Here is a 6,535-nt window from a genome sequence, read left to right as displayed (position 1 = left end):
ATTTGTTGAATGAATAAATAAATGAATTCCCTAGTCCTTGAATTGTTATTAGATAAGACTAGATAAAATCACTATCCCAGATGTACTTGGTTTTGAACAGAAAATTCTAGAAGGGGGGCAGCCCCGGTGGCGCAGCAGTTTAGTACCGCCTGCAGCCAGGGGTGTGATCCTGGAGACCCGGAATCGAGTTCCATGTCGGGCTCCCTGCATGGAGCCTGCTTCTCCCTCTGCCTGTGTCTCTGCCTCTCTGCCTGCCTCTCTCTTTCTCTCTCTGCTTCTAAATAAATAAAAAATTAAAAAATTTTAAAATTTTTAAAAAATTTTTTAAAAAAGAAAATTCTAGAAGGTTTACTAGAAAATTCTTGCTGAGTTTTATGAGATATTAAAGGTCATCTTGAGGAAATGATATTGTCATATTTTGGATTACACTTCCAATGTTGGCAGATTGAGTAATGTAGACAAGTTTCCCTCTGAGGAAAACTAAAAAAACTGGACAAAATATTTTCCAAAAATCAGCTTGAAAGGGTGGGAAAGCTATCAAGGTAGTAAAAAATTACTAAACTGAAGTCTGAAAGAGGAAGGAAGCCCAGAGAGGAGAGCTTGGCATTTGGGGCTGCCTTTGCCCTGGGAACATTTGCAAATTCAAAGGATGCAGCTGAGAAACTGGGAAATGTTTTTGACAACATTTGCGGGTAAGAAAAAAATTGTACTTCTGTGATCTGTGAATGTAGAGATCAAATCTCTAACATTTTTAAGCCCTGAAGGGCTATACCTTAAAAGTAAAGGTGAATGGTCAGTAAAACAGCCCTTATATAGACTGAAATTCAGCTCCTAGACATTTGCATACCCAAGAAAGTCTCAATCTCACAATATTATTAACATTATTAACAGTATCCAAGTGCTCTGAATGACATTAGGAGCCTAGCAGAAGCAAATAATCCTTTGTAGAAGGTAAAATTCAAGCTCTCAGTTTATTTTTATGATTTATGCACAAAGACAGCCAGACCCATAAGGAGATAAGGCATCATATATGAAGATCAGGAGAAATAACATGCAATAGAAGCAGATCATAATGACTCCAATCGATTAGACCCAGAGTTTAAAATAATGATGTTTCCTGTGTTTGGGAGATAAAAGACAAGATTTAAAATTTTAAAAGAAGACTGTAAAAAAACAAATATTATTTTATTCTCAAATTAAAAAATTAAATAACCAAAATTAAGAACTTAAAGAAGAGGGACACTTGGGTGGTTCAGTGGTTAAGCATCTCCCTTTGGCCCAGGGTGTGATCCTGGAGCCCCGGGATCAGTCCAGGGAGCCTGCTTCTCCCTCTACCTATGTCTCTGCTTCTCTCTGTGTGCCTCTCATGAATAAATAAGTAAAATCTTAAAAAAAAAAAAAGAACTTAAAACTTAAAGAAGAAGTTTGAGTCAGCTGGGGAAAGACCTAATAAATTGGAAGATAAGGCAGGAAAAAAAATATCTAGAATGAAACTTAGGAAGAAAAAAATAATTGAAAAATGCAAAGATGAGAGGCAGGAAGGATACTGTCTTAGTCCATTCAGACTGCTATAACAAAAATATCATAGACTAGGTGGCTTAAATAGAAACCATTTATTTCTCACAGCTGGGAAGTCCAAGATCAAAAGGCCAGAGATTGGCTTCTGGTGAAAGTCTGCTTCCTGGCCATTTCTCACCATGTCCTCATGTGGCAGAAGCAGGGATAGAGGTCTCTGAAGTGTCTTTTGTAAGGACATAAATCCTATTCATGAGGCCACCGTTGTCATGACATACTCACCTCCCAAAGGCCCCACCTCCTAATACTGACATATTGGGGGTTAGGCTCTCAGCATATGAATGTTGAGGCAATACAAACATTTGGTCCATGATAGATACAGTGATAAATTCTAATAAACGTTTAGTGGAGTCCCAGTGGTAGAGGAGAGATAAAATGAGACACATACAAAATTTGAAGAGGTAAGGGCTAAAAAACTTGAATTCACAGGTAAAAGAAACCAAAGTGATCTCAGTAGGATAAATAAAAAGAAATCTACATCATAGCAAAATTTCTTGAAACCAAAAGAAAAAAAATGCTTAAAGGCAGCTATGGGAAAATTAGACATTTTACCTTCAAAGGAATAATGATTAAACTGACAATTGACTTCTCATCAGAAATAACAAGAATCAGAAGACAATAGAATGATCATTTCAATGTGATGAAAGAAAAACTATAATGCTCAGAGAAAACATCCTTCAGGAATAAAAATGAAATAATACCATTTTCATACAAACAAGAATTGAGAGAATTTGTCACCAGAAAATCCAATCCTAAAGGAAATGTTAAATGGTATTCTTCTGACAGAAGGAAAAATGATCCTATGTGGAAAGTCAAAGATGCAGGAAAATCAACAAAAATGCTAAATATGTGGAGAAATCCAAATATTGACTGGCTATAAGAAAATAATAAAGTATCATGACTTTTTAAATATGGAGAGAATTAAAATAAACACGAACAATTGTATATAAATCATGAGGGTAGAAACTGCAGTGCAAATGCTCTTTGCATTGTCTGGGAGAAGATAAAAGCACTTTTTCATATTTGGTTTTCATAAATTAAAGATGCATGCTGGAATCTCTAGGGAATCATTAACGCATAGCAAGTTCTTTTATTACTTCCTACCCAACAGAGTGGGGAAAAGAATAATTACAAATGATCTATCCAAAAGAAAGCAAGAAAAGAGGAGAAAGGGAGCACACGCATCAGGCAGGACAAATAGAAAATACTGAGATGGTAGATCTAAACCCAAACACAGTGACAAATTAAATATAAATGGACTGTGTGCCTCAATTACAGTTCAAGAGGTTAAATTTTAAAACAATTAAATGCTGTTTACGTGAGATAGGTCTAAAATACAAAGATAAAGTTGAAAGCAAATAAAATGGAAGATGATATTGCATGCAAACACCAACCAAAAGAAAGCCAGTGTAACTATGTTAGTATCAAAAAGTAGATGTCACTAAAAGGCCTCTAAAGATAGACCTTTTGTAGCACTGAAAGGTTCAAGTCACTAAGAAGATGTGACAATTCTACATTTACATGCACCTGGTGACTTAGCTTCAAAGCCTATGATGCCAAAATTGACAGAACTATAAAGGAGAGACGTGATTCTACAATCTTCGTTGGAGATTATTTTGAGTTTTACTTTTGTGGAAGCAAATAGCACTTATTCTGTGCCGGGCACCTTTCCAAACACTTGGCATGTGTTAACTCATTCAATCCTAACAATCATCACATAAGACAGGTATGCTTAATAGGTTAGATTCTGAAAAACCAAGAGCTTAAAGCACTTGCTCAAAGTCACAGAATTAAGTGTCAGGGCTGAGATTTAAAACCAGGCATTCTAGCTCCAGAGTCTTGATGAAACACAGGGGGAGACACTAATACTACTCTCTCCATAACTGAAAAAACACGCAGCCAAAATCTACGAGATTCGGAGATCTGAACATGGCTGTGAGGCTCTCTGTTACAGGAGCTCTGCTCGGCCCAAGTTTTATGGCACAGTGATGTCCACCAGTGGGTTGTCGGGAGGTTGATATGAGATCACACATGTTTATAATGGGCAGCCCGGTGGCTCAGCAGTTTAGAGCTGCCTTCGGCCCAGGGCGTGATCCTGGAGACCCGGGATCAAGTCCCACGTCAGGCTCCCTGCATGGGGCCTGCTTCTCCCTCTGCCTGTGTCTCTGCCTCTGTGTGTGTGTGTGTGTGTGTGTGTGTGTGTGTGTGTCTCATGAGTAAATAAATAAAAATCTTTAAAAAAAAAAGGAAAACACTGTACAAATATTAGTTCCATTGTTTGACCCCTGGTCTTCTATTGTCGCAGGTTTTTAAATTATAATCTCTTCAGATCCTAATTATAAAGTTAAGAGTATAAACAACCAATAAGTTGTTATTGCTGAATCACAGTTTATACAGTTGGGTATGAAAATGTTTGTGTAAATAGAATCTGAGTGAAACATACTAACAAACTACATGCCAGTTCTTTGGTATTTTTTGCAGTCCACTGGTGTGTGATTCAGTGTCTGAGATACCAGCATGGGCTCGCTGGAGGATGGTATGACCAGAGGGCCAGCGTGGGACCTTATGCACGTCGCTGACCTTGGGCCTCCATGTCCTTGTTCATCCAGTGATCATGCCCGCTCGAAACTGCCTCACTGCCCTCGCAGGACTTCAAGGAGGGTTCTCGGAGACCAAATCGGAGAAGCCTTTTCAATTATATATGAGGCTAAATAAATGTCAGGCATTGTTAAGAACCTCAAATGGTGCGGATAGCTTGACTAGTCTGTTTTACGCTGTTTCATATGTTGTTAATAATAAAAACTAACATTTATTGAGAGCTTGCCATGTGGCAGGCACTGTGCCAAACCCTTTATAGGCTGCGTTTCATCCATGCCTCACGGCAACCCAAGAGGCAGAGTGGTCCAGCCAGATAGCCTACGGCCATCTCCAGCCTCCACCACTCACCAGCTGAGTGTCCTTGAGCAGGTGATGGCTCCCCTTTGTGTCTCAGTTTTCTCATCTGTAAGTGCTGAGAACTGTGTCTGGCACTTGTTAAGTGGTTTATTGGAGTTTGTTTTATCATCTCCACTTTATAGACAGTGAAATGGTTGTAAGTGGCAGGTCACCCAGCTGATGCAGAGCCAGGCTGGGATTCTAACCCGGGTCTCTCTGGGCCCAGAGCACACACGTGTAACCACTATGCTCCCTATCCCCTACAGCCTCAACCGCAATGTCAGGGTCCCCAGCCATTCACAGAACCTGTCTGAAGCTCTGCAAACACGAAGGAAGCTTAGAGTCCCTTTCCTTGCAATAATCCTCCACAGGATGCTTAACTTTTGGCTTACATGGAGGGAGGTGGAGTTAAGAGGCCTTACACCCCGCTTTTTCTCCCACATTTTTCTCACTAATGCTCAGCAGAGGATAAAAAAAGGGGTGGCGGCTCACAGAAGCATTTGCTACCCAAATGTCAACTAAAACATCTACACTCCTTGTACCTCTCCCCAATTCCGCAACCACCACCACTTAGCCTCTGCCCCCAGCTGCAAATTGCCTGGGAGATGTTTATTTCTGGTACATGCTTTAGGATGAGCAGCAGCAGCTGGGAAAGTCTGGGGACAACTTCCCTTGGCAGTACAGGAGGTGGATCCTCTTTCCAGAACTATGCGAACACAAGCAGTCTCCAAGCAAGCACCCTCTGGTGGCTGCCCCGGCCTGGCAGGTGTGAGATCACAGGGAAGAGGCCAGCCCCTCAAGCCTGGAGCAGAACGGGAGGTTGAGGGAGGTAGCATCCTTTTAAAATTCTGATCACTGGGTTTAGTGAGGCTGGCTGGAAGCAGAGATCAGAGGGTTTCGTTATTGGTCACATTTTTATGAACTTTTTTTTTTGTTTTGTCTCGGGCTGTGCTCCCCTATCTCTTCTCTTGGACTTCCAAGAGTATATACCTGTATATACCTGTATATAACTTGTGAGGTTCAGAAATTTCTGCATGCCCCTCCAGGCTGAGGACATCAGCCAAGGGCTAGCACCACCTCTCTGCTATATGGAGAAACAGGACAGGCTACTTCTCCCCACCCTCTCACCCACCTTCCTGAGGGTCTGCTTTCTCCACCCAGGGCCTCCAGCTGCCTGAGGGCTGATGCTCCTGACCCACAGTTGTTGCAAAATTATATCCCTATCCTCTCCCTCTTAAAGCTCCTACTGTGTTCAGGACCTTGGAGAAGAAAATGATGTAGTCAGTTAAGTTCAGACTCTGAGTGAATGGCTGACATTCGCTGAATAGGTTCACCTACCTTCCCAAGTGGAATTTGCTCTTTCAAAGAGTGTACCTACAGCCAGAAACTTAAACAGCAGGATATCCGGCATTCCCAGACATCCCAGGTGCTTGGACTGGTGTGAGAAAGACTGGAGGCAGGATCATTAGAGTGGTTTGGAGCCTCTCTCAGTGTCCCGCTCAGACCCCCTGGGTTCAAGTGCTTACTCTTCCACTTTCTGGCTACAGAAACTTGGGTCCAGTTGCTTTACTCCTCTAAACCTGGAAGTAGACCCTGATACAAGAATTTAAGTACAAGTGTTCTGGAGTGGAGGGGGGTAGAGGAGAGGTGATCCCAGGAAGCATGGTCAGGGGAATTACAACACAGAGAAGGGAAGGAAGCCAGTACCAGGTGCAGTAGTGAGCTGGTGGCCATTGTGGGCAAATAGGGCTCAATTCCACCAGGCTCCCCAGGGCACTGCAGAACATACCTCAAAGTGGTCCCTCGGGAGGGATGTCTTAGTCTGTCTGGTCTGCTGTAACAAAAATACCCTAGACTGGGTGACATATGAATAATAGGGATGTATTTCTCAGAGTTCTGGAGGCCGAGAAGTCCAAGATGAAGGTGCCAACAGATTGAGTAGCTCATGAATCCTGCTTTCTGGTCCATAGACAGCATCTCCTGGCTGTAACCTCCAATGGCAGGAGAGGCAAGGGGACGCTCACAG

General features: G+C 42.0%; 1 long non-coding RNA gene across 1 annotated transcript; it reads right to left on the bottom strand.

Moving 5' to 3' along the window:
- Window positions 1-867: 867 nt before the first annotated feature.
- On the bottom strand, window positions 868-6,535 carry LOC144303449 (uncharacterized). Its single transcript, XR_013370501.1, has 3 exons — window positions 6,299-6,535; window positions 4,156-5,383; window positions 868-1,117 (listed from the first exon to the last, which is right to left on the bottom strand). It is a non-coding gene; the product is annotated as an uncharacterized LOC144303449 (long non-coding RNA).

The sequence above is a fragment of the Canis aureus genome, chromosome 32 (genome assembly GCF_053574225.1).
Source record: "Canis aureus isolate CA01 chromosome 32, VMU_Caureus_v.1.0, whole genome shotgun sequence".
NCBI lineage: Eukaryota > Metazoa > Chordata > Mammalia > Carnivora > Canidae > Canis > Canis aureus.
The sequence above is the reverse complement of the archived record's forward strand: the minus strand, read 5'-3'. Positions and strand labels throughout refer to the sequence as shown.